The sequence below is a fragment of the Loxodonta africana genome, chromosome 3 (genome assembly GCF_030014295.1).
Source record: "Loxodonta africana isolate mLoxAfr1 chromosome 3, mLoxAfr1.hap2, whole genome shotgun sequence".
In the NCBI taxonomy this organism is placed as follows: domain Eukaryota; kingdom Metazoa; phylum Chordata; class Mammalia; order Proboscidea; family Elephantidae; genus Loxodonta; species Loxodonta africana.
Genome location: NC_087344.1, coordinates 137,348,713 through 137,367,512, shown reverse-complemented (window position 1 = coordinate 137,367,512; position 18,800 = coordinate 137,348,713). Strand labels below are relative to the sequence as shown.

The 18,800-nt window shown below is 38.6% G+C and overlaps 1 pseudogene; it reads left to right on the top strand.

Annotated features, from left to right (window-relative positions):
* The first annotated feature begins 3,508 nt into the window (after positions 1-3,508).
* On the top strand, positions 3,509-18,128 carry LOC100675792 (palmitoleoyl-protein carboxylesterase NOTUM-like; annotated as a pseudogene).
* The last annotated feature ends 672 nt before the right edge of the window (positions 18,129-18,800 follow it).

The following is an 18,800-nucleotide window of genomic DNA, read 5'->3' as shown; positions in this document are numbered from 1 at the left end:
CCGGCCAACTGACAGGAAGAGATTCATATTTGTACCCATTCCAAAGAAAGGTGATCCAACAGAAGTGGAAATTACTGAAAAATATCATTAATATCACGCACAAGGAAAATTTTGCTGAAGATCATTCAAAAGCAGTTGCAGCGGTACATAGACAGAAAACTGTCCGAAACTCAAGCCGGATTCAGAAGAGGACATGGAACAAAGGATATCATTACTAATGTCAGATGCATCTGGCTGAAAGCAGAGAATACCAGAAAGATGTTTACCTGTGTTTTATTGAGCATGCAAAGGCATTCAACTGAGTGGATCATAACAAATTAAGGATAACATTGTGAAGAATGGGAATTAGTTGTGCTCATGAGGAACCTGTACATAGACCAAGAAGCCGTCATTTGACTCGAACGAGGGGATACTGTGTGCTTTAAAATCAGGAAAGGTGTGCATCAAGGTTGTATCATTTCACCATACTTATTCAATTTGTATGCTGAGCACATAATCTAAGAAACTGGGCTACATGCAGAAGAACGTGGCATCAGGATTGTAGGAAGACTCATTAACAACCTGTGATATGTAAATGACACAACCTTGCTTGTTGAAAGTGAAGAGGACTTGAAGCACTTACTGACGAAGATCAAAGACCACAGCCTTCTGAATGGATTGCACCTCAACATAAAGAAAACAAAAATCCTCACAACCAGATAACAAGCAACGTCATTATAAACAGAGAAAAGATTGTATTTGTCAAGGATTTCATTTTACTTGGATCCACACTCAATACCCATGGAAGCAGCAGTTAAGAAATTAAATGATACATTGCATTGGGCAAATTCGCTGCAAAATACTTCTTTAAAGTGTTGAAAAGCAAAGATGTCATGTTATAGAAAGATACAGCTGACCCAAGTCACGATGTTTTCAATCACCTCATATGCATGTGAAAGCTGGACAATGAATAAGGAAGACCAAAGAAGACTTGATGCGTTTGAATTACAGCGTTGGTGAAGAATATTGCATATACCATGGTCTGCCAGAAGAATGAACAAATCTGTCTTGGAAGAAGTATAGCAAGAATGCTCCTTAGGAGTGAGGATAGCATGACTTCATCTCAGATACTTTGGATATGTTATCAGGAGGGACCAGACCCTGGAAAAGAACATTATGCTTGGTTAAGTAGAGGGTCAGTGAAAAAGAGGAAGACCCTCAATGAGATAGATTGACACAGTGGCTGCAATAATGGGCTCAAGAATAACAACAATCGTGAGGGTGGCACTGGACCAGGCAGTGTTTTGTTCTGTTGTACATAGGGTTGCTATGACTCAGAGCCAACCCTACAGCACTTAACAACAACCACAATCCATTATATGAATATGCCTCCTATTGATAGACATTTGAGTTGTTTCCTTGTTTGAGTTATTATAAATAAAATTGTTAAAACATTCTTGTACAAATCTTTTGTGAATATATGTTTTTAGTTTTCTAGAGTAGAACCCTAGAAGTAAAATTGCTTATCCAGAGAGTAGGTGAATTTCAACTTTCCAAGAAACTAGCAAGTCTTTTTCCAAAGTAATTGGATGTATGAGAGTCCTTTTTGCTTCCTAATCTCACCAACATTTCTACCAGTCAAATCTCAATTCTAGCAAATATGAAGCTTATCTCATTATTTTGCATTTTCCTGACAACTAATGATGTTGAACACCTTTTATTGTGCTTACTGCCCATTTACGTATCTCCTTTAGCACTACAGTTACTTTAAAAAAGGACTTCTATAGGAAATACTAAATATAGATAGATAGATATAGGTTTTAGCACCTCTAGCACATAATAGGTGCTCATTAAGTATTTGCTGAATTAAATAGTAAGCTCCTCGTGTAGTTTCAAAACGTGATTGGAATTTTGAAATTTTACTTACGTAGACATTTATCCGTATGTAAACCGAGACACTTTTTAGTGAGTCTGGAGGTAGGTATGTTCTCTGGTGCTCATGCCATCAAATTCATCAAAATGAATTCATTCAATATCTTTATTTGTCTGAGCAATATTTGGTGCAAATGAATCTACATGTGGAACTCAGGACCCCTGGTAGGAGCAATGGAGGGTACATGCTAGGTATTCAAAGGTCGGAATCCATGCTGAAGCTCTGCTACTTGCCAACTCTGTAAGTTACTTAACCTCTCTGCGCCCCTACTAATCATCTGCATAATGGGCATGAAAATATCATCTATCACACAGGGTAACAGATGAGAAATCCATTGCATGATGTGAAAAAACATAATCCTGTGCTTGCTTAGTAGAAAGGTTGTCCCGAGATAGGAAGAATATAAAGAATATTCATGCTTATCTGACTATGTGATGCTGGAAGTCAAAGTCTCCGAAATTACTTAGTGTGCCTAGCATGGTAGCATACCTTTAAAAACAGACATGGAAGATTATTTGCAACCAGTGATAAGATTGTATTAGCTCTTCAGGTGCAAGTTTATTTGGATGAATTAAACAGGGCCGTTTAATTAAAAACAAACATGTCTAAAACTAACAAAGCCTGTAGAAAACGTGCAGTAATTAGTGCCCAAAACCTACATATGATGAAGCCCATTCGAAGAAACAAATAATGTAGAAATATGCCTACTGTAATTATAGTCACTGATTCAAAATCTTGTTTTTGCATGAATAGTTTCATCCTCTTGAATCAACATTTAGATGCAAATTTTTTTTTTTTTTTAAATCATGAAAGTGACACACATGTGATCCATGGGCTAGAACAAGATGTTGATCCTAGTTAATTTCCACAACGTTAGTTTTTGCAAAATCTAAATCCACATTTCAACATCCATCTTGAAATAAAGCCCCTTCTTATAATTCTTATCCAAAGACTTCTCCTATATCTATGTAACAAATTAAGAACACAGAAATAAGAACATAAAATACTTATTTAGGCCTTATTTACTAAAGGCAAATCTATATCAATCACAACCTTGATTTGACATTCTAACCATTTTAGTATTACTGCAAATGTTCTTTAGATTATGAATAATTTCTCCTTTTAATAAGTGCATTAGGATGCAGCTCTGAACCATATATTCATTTTCCTGTGTCTGAGATTTGTTTTTCTTTCATAGACAATAGCAAAACACATAGCAAAAGTGATTTAATTTTGTTGTACCTGGATCAGAATTTAAATCTATACGCCTATATATTTAAAGTGAAAATACACTGGGTATCATAAATTTCGTTTTATAAATCTGTGTCTCCAGATGTTTCTACTTGGTTTCATATGCCTTTATTCCAAAATATATGTCCTAGCAAAAACTTAGCCAAGAGCTGGAATTCAAACAAAATAAAGCAAGATTGTGTGTGTTTGTATTTTTTAAATTTATTTTAGGAATCTGCCATTTTAAGATTTTTCTCCACATGGGTATTTCAATTATTTTTTTCACCTATTATAAAGAACTGAGAGACAATCTGAGTGGCGCAAACACTGCTAACTTAAAGGATGGCAGCATGAAACAACTCAGCCATGCCGCAGAAGAGAGACCTGGTGATCTGCTTCTGTAAAGCCAACAAAACCTCGCAGAGCGCAGCTGTACTTTGTAACACCTGAGGTCACCATGAGTTGGAGTAGAGTTGAAGGCAATGGGTTTGGAGTTTTGTTTTGTTTTGTTTTTAGGGCAGACATGAAAGAAAAAAATATCAAATAATCTCTTTTGAAAGTATTTAATGCAGTATGACTAGGAAATTGGGATATTTTAGGGATATTTGAATTTAGTTGTGAATCTGATACTCAATGGGCTCTATTAGTGGCTCATTTAATGTCTTAGAAGAACTATTTTTTTTGTGCAATTGTTGTATTGCTGAAAGACACATACGGACTTTTGTAAATCAAAATGATATTTTACATTTTAGGTGATAGACTCTTTTAAAAACTCTGGCAAATCTTGCAACAAATCAAGTCAATCTTTTGTAATCCACACTATCTCTCCTTAATTTGTCTTCAATTTGGCAATCTGAGTTCTTACAAAGTTCCTAGAAAGTGGGTGCTAACTCTAGATCTTCCTCCCTCACTTGCCCAGTCTGCACTGGTTTGTGTCATATTATGTAACACTGTATAAATTTCTATATAATAAGTAACACCCATTAGCTGCTGTCTACATTTGTTTCTGTTTAAGTAAAATTGGATTTGTTTCTGGTATTTCAAGGAGATAGGACCAGACCAGTATAAAATTAACATAGGCCTTAGGGAAAACTATATTTATTTAAGCAATGTTTAATCTTCTTCCTGATGCATTTCGAAATACGTAGGAAAGATAATTTGGAAACTAAAAAGTCAGAATAGATCATCAACTTCCAAATACAGCCCAGAATTAGAGAAGTAGGACTAGAAGGGAGAAGACAGCCACCATAAATTTAACCCTATACCCTTAATAGGAATATTCACAGCTCCAGGGAAGGAGATTAGGAGGTTAATTTACGGGGTAGGCTGGGGACATATGGAAGACATTACAATTCAGAAATCCAAATATCAGGAGATGAAGATTTAGGCTGGGTTAATCCATACACTTGAAGGCATTTGTTGACCAAAGTGAGGAGCGGAAATGTGTAAAAAGAGCAATTAACATTTGCTTCTTAATTAGCAGATATGTGTAAAGACTGAAAAAAATGTGACTGGAAGCAATGAAGAGGGCCTGGGACAATGGCCTTTGGCCAGAAGAAAGAGAATTAAGCCAGCATCTTAAATGGCAGATCCATTGGGATGAGGCAGAAGCTCGCTGGAGCTGTAAATTTAGCAGATACCTTGGCATGGGACTATAGCTTAGGACCAGAGGTAGATGACAAGTAGATATCCAGTCAGGCTGGCTGGAAGGTATCTGGACTAAAGCCATGGAGAATAGCTTTCTGAACCTGAATTATGTACCAATTATATATTAGTTTGCTGGGTCTGACCCTACTTCCAGGCTGCTCCTAGACACAGAAATCCTACCTTCACCTCAGGAACCCTGAAAAAGGCTGTGCCGCTTTGTCAAGAGTATTTCTCTAGCCTTTCCATTTTATCTCTGCCCTAATTTTCTACACACCCACTCTTTGCATTGTGAGAACTTGATTTTGTCCCTTGATTTCGCTCCATTACCTTGTCTTAATGTGAATTTGATTACTCAGCTTCAGGCTGCCTATTTCACAACTGACTCAGAATTCCCAGAGAGTGCTCTCTCTTGTCCCTAGACTTCATGCCAAGAAACTGCAGCCCTGACGTACTGTGCATCTGTGCAAAGCCCCAGCACTGGGCACCACCAGCCCAGCCAACCCTTTCTTTAGGGAAAAAAAATTAAAGTATTTGCTGCCTTGTTTAGAACTGACTCAGTTAAGATTGAACCTAAAGGCTAAATACTTCAGCTAAACACTAAGCCAAACTTCAAAAGGCAGAGGTAGGTATTTTTGTAGTACAAAGAGCTTTACTCATTATTTTCTTTAACTCTCAAAATAATACAAGGAACTCTTGTGTCTATATTGCAGGTGTGGGAATTGAAACTCAGAGAGTGAGCAGCTGATTGAAGGTTGCAAAGCTGTTAAGTTATGAAGCTGTATATAAAACCCAGGTTTATGTGGTGTTACCAAATAATGATCTTCTTTCTACTTCACTGTAGAGATAAGGTTTCCTTCATTAGTTCCGTTGTTTTGGATTCTAGAAAACAATAAAATAAGTTCCACTAGACAAGGGCAGAGGGATGACATGACATGTCCTATTGCTTTCCTATGCTCCCTCTATTCCCTCACTTTTAAGCAGGTGGGAAGTTTGAGTTTAATAATTAACAGGCTTCAATTTGTAGTGCAATCGTATATAAAGGAAGAAGTGCCCTAGAGCTTACTGAGGCCTGTTCTATAGTATACCTGAGGAGAAAAAAAGAGAAAGAGAATAAAATTTATGGTTATTCAGTTAAAGTTCAGGATGATTAAGAAAAAGCATTTCCATCTCTAGTTGGTCGAACTGTGGCCCCCTTAAAGACACATCTACATCCTAATACCCAGAACATGTAAATGTTACCTTATTTGGGGGGGGGAGGGAATCTATATGGGGTAATTAGTTAAGGATCTTGAAATGACATCATCCTGAACTACCAGGAGGACAAAACCCAAAACCAAACCTGTCATAGAGACCCTATAGAACAGAGTAGAACTGCCCCATAGGTTCTCCAAGGACCATCTGGTGGACTCAAATTGCTGACCTTTTGGTTAGCACCCATAGCTCTTAACCACTACTCCACTAGGTTTCCATTAGGAGGAGGGGGCCTAAATCTAATGACACGTGTCCTTACAAGAGATGGAAGAGGAGGAGACACAGATAAAGAACAAAAGGCCAATGAAAATAGGCACAGAGATTGGAGAAATTGTTGTTGCTGTTGTTAGGTGCTATTGAGTCGGTTCCGACTCATAGCAACCCTATGCACAACAGAACAAAACACTGCCCGGTCCTGAGCCATCCTTACAATTATTGTTATGCTTGAGCTCTCTGTTGCCGCAACTGTGTCAATCCACCTTGTTGAGGGTCTTCCTCTTTTCCTCTGACCCTGTACTTTGCCAAGCATGATGTCCTTCTCCAGGGACTGATCCCTCCTGACAATGTATCCAAAGTATGTAAGATGCAGTCTCGCCATCCTTGCTTCTAAGGAGCATTCTGGTTGCACTTCTTCCAAGATAAATGTGTTCGTTCTCTTGGCAGTCCCTGGTATATTCAATATTCTTCACCAAAACCACAATTCAAAGGTGTCAATTCTTCTTCAGCCTTCCTCATTCATGATGCAGTTGAAAATACCATGGCTTGGGTCCGGCGCACCTTAGTCTTCAAGGCAACATCTTTGCTTTTCAGCACTTTAAAGAGGCCCTTTGCAGCAGATTTGCCCAATGCAATGCGTCCTTTGATTTCTTGACTGCTGCTTCCTTGGCTGTTGATTGTGGATCCAAGTAAAATGAAATCCTTGACAACTTCAATCTTTTCTCCATTTATTATTATGATGTTGCTTATTTGTCCAGTTGTGAGGATTTTTGTTGTCTTTATGTTGAGGTGCAACCCATACTGAAGGCTGTGGTCTCTGATCTTCATTAGGAAGTGTTTCAAGTCCTCTTCACTTTCAGCAAGCAAGGTTGTGTCATCTGCCTAACGCAAGTTGTTAATGAGCCTTCCTCCAATCCTGATGCCCCGTTCTTCTTCATATAGTCCAGTTTCTTGGATTATTTGCTCAGCATACAGATTGAATAGGTATGGTGAAAGAATACAACCCTGACGCACAACTTTCCTGACTTTAAACCACTCGGTATCCCCTTGTTCTGTCTGAACAACTGCCTCTTGATCTATGTAAAGGTTCCTTGTGAGTATAATTAAGTATTCTGGAATTTCCATTCTTCTCAATGTTATCCATAACTTGTTATGATCCACACAGTCGAATGCCTTTGCACAGTCAATGAAACACAGGTAAACGTCTTTCTGGTATTCTCTGCTTTCAGCCAGGATCCATCTGACATCAGCAATGATGTCCCCAGTTCCATGTCATCTTCTGAAACCAGCCTGAATTTCTGGCAGTTTCCTGTCGATATACTGCTGCAGCCATTTTTGAATGATCTTCAGCAAAATTTTCCTCGCGTGTGATATTAATATATTGTTCTATAATTTCTCCATTTGGTTGGATCACCTTTCTTGGGAATAGGCATAAATATGGATCTCTTCCAGTCAGTTGGCCAGGAAGCTGTCTTCCATATTTCTTGGCATAGGTGAGCGAGCACCTCCAGTGCTGCATCTGTTTGTTGAAACATCTCAACTGATATTCCATCAATTCCTGGAGCCTTGTATTTCTCCAATGTCTTCAGAGCAGCTTGGACTTCTTCCTTTAGTACCATCAGTTCCTGATCATATGCTGCCTCTTGAAATGGTTGAACATTGACAAATTATATTTGGTATAATGACTCTGTGTGTTCCTTCTATCTTTTTTTGATGCCTCCTGCATCGTTTAATATTTTCCCATAGAATCCTTCACTATTGCAACTCAAGGCTTGAATTTTTTCCTCAGTTCTTTCAGCTTGAGAAACACTGAGAGTGTTCTTCCTTTTTTGGTTTTCTATCTCCAGCTCTTTGCAAATGTCATTATTCTTTGCACATGTCATTATAATACTTTACTTTGTCTTCTCTAGCTACCCTTTGAAATCACCTGTTCAGTTCTTTTACTTCATTATTTCTTCCTTTTGCTTTAGCTGCTTGACAAGTTTCAGAGTCTCATCTGACATCCATCGTGGTCTTTTCTTTCTTTCCTGTCTTTTCAATGACCTCTTGCTTTCTTCATGTATGATGTCCCTGATGTCATTCCACAACTTGTCTGGTCTTCGGTCACTAGTGTTCAATGTGTCGTATCTATTCTTGAGGTTGTCTCTAAATTCAAGTGGGATATACTCAAGGTCATATTTTGGCTCTCGTGGACTTGCTCTGATTTTCTTCAGTTTCAGCTTGAACTCCCATGTGAGCAGTTGATGGCCTGTTCCACGGTCGGCCCCTGGCCTTGTTCTGACTGATGATATTGAACTTTTCCATTGTCTCTTTCCACAGATGTAGTCAATTTGATTCCTATGTGTTCTGTCTGGTGAGGTCCATGTGTATAGTCAATATTTATGTTGGTGAAAGAAGGTATTTGCAATGAAGCAGTCATTTGTCTTGGTAAATTCTATCATGCAATCTCTGGCATTGTTTCTGTCACCAAGGCTGTATTTTCCAACTACTGATCTTTCTTCTTTGTTTCCAACTTTTGCATTCCCATCACCAGTAATTATCAATGCATCCTGATTGCATGTTAGATCAATTTCAGGCTGCAGCAGCTGATAAAAATTTTATGTTTCTTTATCTTTGGCTTTGGTGGTTGGTGCTTAAATTTGAATAATAGTCGTATTAACTGATCTTCCTTGTAGGCATATGGATATTATCCTATCACTGACAGCATTGTGGTTCAGGATAGATCTTCAAATGTTCTTTTTGACGATGAAAGCAATACCATTCCTCTTTGAGTTGTCATTCCCAGCATAGTAGACTATATGACTGTCCGATTCAAAATGGCCAATACCAGTCCACTTCAGCTCACTAATGCCTACGATAGTGATCTTTATGAGTTCCATTTCATTTTTGACAATTTCCAATTTTCCTAGATTCATACTTTGTACATTCCATATTCCGATTATTAACGGATGTTTTCAGCTATTTCTTCTCATTTTGAGTTGTGCCACATCAGCATATGAAGGTCCCGAAAGTTTTACTCCAACTACGTCATTAAGGTCAACTCTACTTTGAGGAGGCCGCTCTTCCCCAGTCATCTTTTGAGTGCCTTCCAACCTGGGGGGCTCATCTTCCAGCACTATATCAGCCAATGTTCTGCTGCTATTCATAAGGTTTTCGCTGGCTAATGCTTTTCAGAAGTAGACTGCTAGGTCCTTCTTCTTAGCCTGTCTTAGTCTGGAAGCTCAGCTGAAACCTGTCCTCCATGGGTGACCCTGCTGGTATCTGAATACTAGTGGCATAGCTTCCAGCATCACAGCAACACGCAAGCCCCCACAGTATGACAAACTGACAGACACGTTGTGGATTGGAGCAATAAGGCCAAGGAATGCCTGGACTCACCAGACACTGGAAGAGAGGCAAGGAAGTGTTCTTGCCTAAAGCCTTTGGAAGGAGTGCCTGGCTCCGCCAACATCTTGATTTCTGACTTCTAGCTTCAGAACTGTGAGAGGGTGCATTTCTGTTGTTTTAAGCCACCCAGTTTGTAGTAAATTATTATGACAGCCCTAGGAAACTAATACACCATCAAAAGCATTTGGTTTATAAAAAGAGATCTGTCTACACCAGCTTAAGGCAGAGGGTGAAAACTGTCAGTGTGTGATTTGACCAGCAGATAGATTTTGACATGTAGTGACTTCTTTTTTTTAATTAGCACGTCTGTAATTGTGGGTATACTTTCTCTAATTCACCTCAGCTTTTGTAATCCTCTATTTTGTACCCCCAACGGTTTAGCTCATTTATATGACCCATATGCTTTGTTTTAAAGGCATTTGAGATTGTACCCCTGGGTGGGGAAATGAATACAGGATTAATGAAGAGATGGAGGGAAGAAAGAGGCTCAGGGTACTCACATTCTCATTTTATCCTGTCAATAAATTCATGAGGTAGTTATTGCCACCATTTTACAGGGGAGAAAACTGAGGATCAGAGAAGTTCAATCATTTTTTCTTAAACACAAAACTTAAAAGAGGTGCACGGGGGTCCAACACAAGTCTGTTTCAAGCAAAATCAACGATGCTAGGCTGTATTTCTTGCCTGTGTCCCAGTCGTACCTGTACACCTGGGAGGAACTCTTCAAAATCAAAGCATATTATCTCAGGGGGATTCAAAAAAATTGTTATAACATTTGTCCAGCAATTTCAAATCCGTTTTAGCAGTGGTTCTCAAATTTTACACTGCATAAATATCACCTGGAAGCATTGTGTAAAATGTAGATTCACCACCTGACTATACTAGAGAAACTACAATATAAAAGTTGAAGCACAAAGTAGAGTGAAACATTATCGTAGACATAACAAAGCAGGGGGAAAATTTACTGTTGTATTAATGCCAGTCACTTTTCTATTTGGGTAGTTAATGTGTTCAAACTTCTCATCAGATATGTAAACTGTTTTGAATTCAGTGAATCCAGAATTCTTTCTTCAGCAGTATATTGTGAGACTTCAGAACTTCCTCTATTCAGCTGAATTCTTTTCCTAGTATATGTAATTGCAAATGGAGACAGTGAGAGTCACTTCCAAATGCTTCAGAATTATTACAAATACAATTATTAGAAGAGTTAAAGACTTGAGCCGAATTTTGCCTCTACTGATCTCAGTGAGAGCAGTATATGTGGTTGTATAAAGTTAGCACAGATTGCTATACAAGTCTAGTTTATAATAAATGTATCAGGGTGTGTTCAATTGAATGCTGCTCATCAAAGTACTCTCTAGCTTAATGCCTGGCACACAATGGAATCTCTATACATTTTTGCTGAATGAGTACCTAAAGTATTGTCATGTCAAAAAGGTCACGTACTTATTCCAATTTTTTAATAACAAACATTTGGAGACTCATTTTACAGAATCTGTGCCAGCTAATAAGTTTATTCTAGAAAACATTGTTTTACACCAAAGGTTATATACCAGGTTACCTTACTTATCCAACATGACTTAAAATGAGTTTTGGCCATTTCCAGAAATCGTACCTACATTTAAACAAACAAACGAAAAATGTGTGTGCATGTCCATTTGTGTTAAATCCACTTGTCTGTGAGAGCTAATTCAAGAGATGGATATTCGTAGAACATTTAAACAACTGAGCCAAAATAGTAATAATTTTTAGAACATTTCAAAGAGATGGTTTTTGAAAAAGCCAATGCTCTTTTGAATGTCTGGTCCGATTTTTTTTTTTCTTTTTTTCATCTTTGTTCAGAGACTCACATGACCCTATTCAAGGCTAATCACTCTTTGTGTGTTTTTATGTCTGCTAGGATCTTGCTCCATCAGCAATCTTTTTTTCCTGAACTTTTAACTATTCTTTCTTTCTGGCTACTTGCCATAAACTCTCTTTATATATCTGTCTCCTTCCCGTGATAGCTAAGGTTCTTGATAAAAGGGCCTATGGACACAGTATCCACTTTCTCACCTCCCATTCACACTTCAAGCCAGAGCAGCTTGAGTTCGTTGACATGGAGCCTACTGAAAATTCTAATGGATTTTAGGCATTCCTCATCCTCCTGGACTGTTCTTTTGCATTTGACACTTTTAACAGTTACTTTCTTCTTTAACAATTCACCACCTTGGGTTTCAGTGACACTACTCACACCTGGCTCTCCTCCAGCCTCTTTGCTTTTCTTCTCTGTTGCCTCCTTGCTCCTTTTATACCCACCAAAACTAAACCGTATTTCCAAAGGTGCTGTCCTTGACTTTTTCTCTTTTCACTCTACTCATTCCCCTGGGTTATTTAATCCAGTAACCCCCAAATATATTATTTTAAGACTACATTTCTCCTTTGAGCTCAATACACTTATATACAGTGGGTAATGGGTGTGTACATATGAATGTTCAATGGACATCTTGTGGCTGTTTATTCAGAATTACCTTTGTTGTCTTTCTCCTTAAAAATGTGCCTTGCCTTACATAATCTTTTATCTTGGGAAACAGTATCACAACCACAAAGCAGCCTAAATGCAGTGAAGAATATATAAGAAACCTCTTTGTTACATTTTTGCTCACATGTAATTAGTCTGAACCCGTATTGCTTTTGTGTCCTTGGCATATCCCATAACGAACCCCTCTTCTCTATCTCCCCTGACACTACCAGAAGGTGGAAAATAATGAGACCTTAAAGTCAAGCAGTGTCAGGCCTTCCTCTCCCATAACACCCTGCATTCTCAGTCTTCACCATCAACATTTTCTCATCTTCCAGAATCAGCCATTTCTTCACTCCAGTATGAAATCTTTTCAGATTATCAGCTTCCTACATCTTCTGCGGTAGAATTAATCAACTTCTACTTTTCGTTTTCCTCCAAACTCTATACAAACCCCTATATTTGCATCTCTTGTTCACATATTTGTTGCACTTTATTAGACTATAATCTTCTTGAGTGAAGAGATTCTATTTTATTTGTTTTACTATACCTACCAGAGTACTAAATAGAGTTGATATATGACATTTAATACATGTTAATTAAATGAAATGAAAAAAATGAAACTCGAAATTTTGTCAAGAATTAAAAGCAGTTTGAAATAAAATATAGAAGTATAAACAGTGATAAAAGAAGCACCCAGTCAATTAGTCTATTATCAAATACATAAATATTTAACATTTAATGAGCATCCAGCATGTGCCATGAACACCGTACATAGGAACTAGACCTTGTAATGAGCCATATCATCTATGCAACCAGAATTACCACCCAAACAATTTGGGAACAAATGTCAAATCAAAAATGAAGAGCATAGGTACATAAAAAAAATGTTTTAGTGAATTTTCTTAAAAAAAAAAAAAGTTCCTTGGAACATAAACAATAAAATAAGCACCAAAACTTTTCCCTAAAACTCAATTTTCTAGACACTAACATTTATGTCAATGCATAGATCCCCTTCATTTCATATTCTTGCCAATGAAATGAGGATTTAAAGTTTTCTTCAAAAACAATCACATAATTTAAATCTTATTTGAATATCATTCAAGCAAAATATTTTTAATAAATTGATAAAGCTCATTGCTTTCAACAATTTATTAGTGTAAGGAATATTTAAAATATTAACTATGGTCATGTGTAATTCAATTGAATACAATACTTAAAAAAGACTTCAGGAAGACTTCTGGTTCTAGACAATATGGAATACATTTGTATTCTATCCCCTTTCTCCTGGTAATTAAAACAAACATTCTCAACAAAATAATAACTATCAGAAGACTCTGAAAAGTGAAGAGAAGAAGGCAGACTGGCTAGAGACTGGTAATGAGTTTCCTGTTTTTTTGTTTGCTGTTTTATTTGCCCTCTATATATCCTGACCTGGGTGCTAGAAACAAGCCCAAAATCTGATATGGCCAAATGCCACTGAAAAAAAGAAAAGCCCCCAGGAAAATCTGCTCTTTCCAGTCAAAAGACCAGAACAAGTACAGCCTTGTAAGACAAAAGCATTTTTTTGTCCTACTAATATGATTACCATGAAAAGGTCACCTGCATTTTGATTCCTTCCCAAAACATACTGTAGTCACAAAGACAGTGAGTGAAGACTATTCATCATCTCTGCTCTGCCCTAGCAAAGTCATCCCTACTTTTCCCCACTGAGCGTACTGTGACCACAGAGAGTGTAGGGTGACAGCCTGTTGACCATCTACAATTACATTAAATGTAAATGGTCTAAACATATAATTAAATGAGTTTGACATACGGGATATAAAAATATGACTCAAATATGTACTAAGTGAAAAACACTTCAAGTATAGTGACATAGGTTAAAAGTAGAAGAATGGAAAAAGATATTTCATGCAAACACTAATCAAAAGAAAGTTGGAGTGGCTGTATTAATATCAGATGAAATAGACTTCAGAGCAAAAAAAAAAAAATTACCAAGGAGACATTATATAACTATAAAATGGTGAAATCATCAAAAGATATAACAGTACTAAATGTGTATTCATTGACAACAATTTCAAAATACGTGAAAAACTGGCAGAACTGAAAGCAGAAATAGACAAATCCATAAATTTAGTTGGGGACTTGAACATCCCTCTCTCAATAATTAATTGAACCACTACACATAAAATCAACAAGGACACTGAAGAACTAAACAACAATACCAACTGCCTTAGTCATCTAGTACTGCTATAACAGAAATACTACAAGTGGGTGGCTTTAACAAACAGAAGTTTATTCTCTCACAGCCAAGTAGGCTAGAAGTTCAAATTCAGGGTGTCAGCTCCAGGGGAAGGCTTTCTTTGTCAGCTCTGGAGGAAGGTCCTTGTTATCAATCTTCCCCAGACTAGGAGCTTCTTCATGCAGGAATTCTGAGCCCAAAGGACGAGCTTTGTTCCTGGTGCTGCTTTCTGGGTGGTATGAGGTCCCCCTCTCTCTGTTTGTTTCCCCTTTCTTTTATCTCTTGTAAGATAAAAGGTGGTGCAGGCCACACGCTAGGGAAACTTCCTTTATATTGGATCAGGGATGTGACCTGAGCAAGGGTATTATATCCCACCCTAAACCTCTTCAACATAATCCAATCTTCCTTTGTTAAGTGCAGGCAAAGATTAGGATTCACAACATACAGGAAAATTATATCAATCACAAAATGGAGGACAAGCACACAATACTGGGAATCATGGCCTAACCAAGTTGACACATATTTTGGGCAGACACAATTCAATCCATGAAACCAACCAATGGGATCTCATAGATATTTTTAGAATACTTAATCTAAGTACAGTAAAATGCACGCACTCTTTTAAAGCTAACATGAGACATTCACAAGACAGACAGTATCTTAGGTCATGAGACAAAACTTAATGAATTTTACAAATAGAAATCATACAAAATATATCCTCTGATCATAAAAAAACTAAACATATATATATATATCAGAGAAATTTCCATATACTTAAAAGTTAAATAACATACTTATAAGTCTCACCATCCTTGCTTTTAATGAGCATTCTGGCTGTAATTCTTCCAAGACAGATTTGTTTGTTTTTCTGGCAGTTTATGGTATATACGATATTTTTTGCCAACACCGTAATTCAAAGACATCAATTCTTTGGTCTTTCTGATTCACAGTCCAGCTTTTACATGCACATAAGGTGATTGAAAACATTGCAGCTTGGGTCAGGCGCGCCTTAGCCCTCAAAGTGACATCTTTGCTTTTCAATACTTTAGAGGTTTTTTCCAGCAGATTTGCCCAATGCAGTGTATCATTTGATTTCTTGACTGCTGCTTCCATAGTCGTTGATTATAGATCCAAGTAAAATGAAATCCTTGACAACTTCAGTCTTTTCTCTGTTTATCATGATGTTACTTATTGATCCAGTTGTGCTGATCTTTTTTTTTTTTTCCTTTATGTTGAGATGTAATCTATATAGAAGGCTGTGGTCTTTGATCTTCATCAGCATGTGCTTTAAGTCCTCTTCACTTTCAGCAAGCAAGGTTGTGTCATCTGCATATCACAAGTTGTTAGTGAGTCTTCCTCCAATCCTGATGCTGCATTTTTCTTCATATAGTCCAGCTTCTCATGTTCTTTGTTCAGCATACAGATTGAGGAAGTATGGTAAAAGACACAACCCTGACACATACCTTTCCTTGTTTTAAAGCACCCAGTACCCCTTTGTTCTGTTCAAACAACTGCCTCTTGGTCTATGTACAGGTTCCTCATCAGCACAATTAATTCCCATTCTTCACAATGTTATCCTTAATTTGTTATGTTCCACACAGTCGAATGCCTTTGCATAGTCAATAAAACACAGGTAAACATCTTTCCCGTATTCTCTTCTTTCAGCCAGATCCATCTGACATCAGCAATAATATCCTTTGTTCCATGTCCTCTTCTGAATCTGTCTTGAATTTCTGGCAGTTCTCTGTCAATGTACTGCTGCAACTGCTTTTGAATGGTCTCTGGCAAAATTTTACTTGTGTGTGGTGTTAATGATATTGTTCAATAATTTCTGCATTCTGTTGGATCACCTTTCTTTGGAATGGGTACAAATATGAATCTCTTCCAGTCAGTTGGCCAGATAGCTGTCATCCAAATTTCTTGGCATATATGAGTGAGCACCTCCAGTGCTGCATCTGTTTATTGATCTCAATTGGTATTCCATCAATTCCTGGAGCCTTGTTTTTCACCAAAGCCTTCAGTGCAGCTTGGACCTCTTCCTTGAGTATCATCAGTTCTTGATCATATGCTACCTCCTAAAGTGGTTGACCATCAACCCATTCTTCTTGGTACAGCAACTCTGTGTATTCCTTCCATCTTTTGATGCTTCCTGTGTCGTTTAATATTTTTCTCATAGAATTCCTCAACATTTCAACTCGAGGCTTGAAGTTTTCTTTAGTTCTTTCAGCTTGAGAAATGCTGAGCATGCTCTTCCCTTTTGGTTTTCTATCTCCAGGTTTTTGTGCATTTCATTACAGTACTTTGTCTTCTCGAGCTACCCTTTGAAATCTTTCATTCAGCTCTTTTACTTCATCATTTCTCCCTTTAGCTCTATCTACTGTATGTTTAAGAGCAACTTTCAGAGTCTCTTCTGACATCTATTTTGTTTTTTTCTTTCATTCCTGTCTTTTAAATGACCTCTCACTTTCTTCATATATGATGTCCTTGATATCGTTCCACAACTCATCTGGTCTTAAGTCATTAGTGTTCAATGCATCAAATCTATTCTTTAGGTGGTCTCTAAATTCAGGTGGGATATACTCAAGCTCAGAATTTCCTGTCATGGAATTGTTCTAATTTTCTTCAGCTTCAACTTGAACTTGCATATGAGCGATTGATGGTCTGTTCTGACTGTGACCTTTTGCTTTTTCATCATCTCTTTCCACATATGTAATCAATTTGATTCCTGTATATTCCATCAGGCGAGGTCCATGTGTATAGTCACTGTTCATGTTGAAAAAAGGTATTGCAATGAAGAAACTGTTGATCCTGAAAAACTCTATCATGCGATCTCTGGCATCATTTCTATCATCAAGGTCATATTTTCCAACTATCAATCCTTCCTCTTTTCCAACTGTTGCATTCTGGTCACTAATGATTATCAATGCAACTTGATTACGTTTGATCAATTTCAGACTGCAGAAGTTGGTAAAAATCTTCAATTTTCTCATTTTTGGCCTAGGCAAAGGGCTGAGTAGGGCCAGGGTGCTGCTGCTGGCAGGGAGCAGTGCCTGTGGCACAGGCCTGCTGCTGAACGTGGACTGCGTGGCTGAGCAGCTGGAGGAGCTGGGCTATGTGGCCATCCAGGTGCGAGGCCTGGCCGGCTGGGGCTGGTTCCTGGACAACAAGCAGTACCGCTGCATGGACTGCATCAACACTGTCACCTGTGCACCCACCTAGGCCATCCGCCAAGGCATCAGGTACTGGAAAGGGGTGGTCCCAGACCACTGCCGGCGCCAATTCAAGGAGTGTGAGGAGTGGAGCTGCTTCTTCAGTTACAAAATCTACCTGACCCTGCACTGCTCAGTGTTTGTGGCAGCGAACTGTTTGATGAGGCACAGCTCACCGTGGACAACAGGCACCTCACTGGGCAGTGGGTGCAGGAGGGCCAGTGGCTGTACACCCAGAACCTGGGCCACCAGCTGGGGGACACGCTCAAGGACATGCTGGCCAGCTTTGCCCCCACCTGCCTCTTGCATGAGATCATCAGCAGCAGCCACTGGAGGACGTCCAGGTGAAAGTTACCTCACTGTCCCGCGTGCTGCACTGCTGGGACAGGAGCCTCCATGACAGTCACAAGGCCAGCTGAGCCCCCCTGAAGGGCTGCCCAAGTCCACCTGGTGGGCAGCTGCCCCTGGCCCCACTGCAACCCCTCGTGCCCCACCATCTGGGACCAGTTCGTGGGCCAGGGTAAATTTGAATAATTGTTGTATTAACTGATCTTCCTTGAAGGTGTATGAATATCATCCTATCACTGACAGTGTTGTACTTCAGGATAGATCTTGAAAGGTTCTCTTTGATGATGAACACAACACCATTCTTCTTCCGTTTGTCATTCCCAACATAGTAGACCATAAAATTGTCTGATTCAAAATGTCCTGTACCAGCCCATTTCAGCTCACTAACATCTGGGATATCGATATTTATGCATTCTGTTTTACTTTTGATGGCTTCCAATTTTCCTACATTCATACTTCGTACATTCCACATTCCAATTATTAATGGATGTTTGCAGCTGTTTCTTCTCATTTTGAGTCATGCCACATCAGCAAATGAAGGTCCCAAAAGCTTGACTCCGGCCACATCATTAAGATCGAATCCACTTTGAGGAGGCAATACTTCCCCAGTCATCTTTTGAATGCCTTTCAACCTGAAGGGCTCATCTTCTGGCACTGTATCAGACAATGTTCCACTGCTATTCATAAGGTTTTCACTGCCCAATTTTTTCAGAAGTAGACTGTCAGACTTCCTAGTCTGCTTTAGTCTGGGAGCTCCACTGAAACCTATCCACCAAGGGTGATCCTGCTGGTATTTGAAATACTGGTGGCAAAGTTTCCAGTATCACGGCAACATGCAAGCCACCACTGTACGACAAG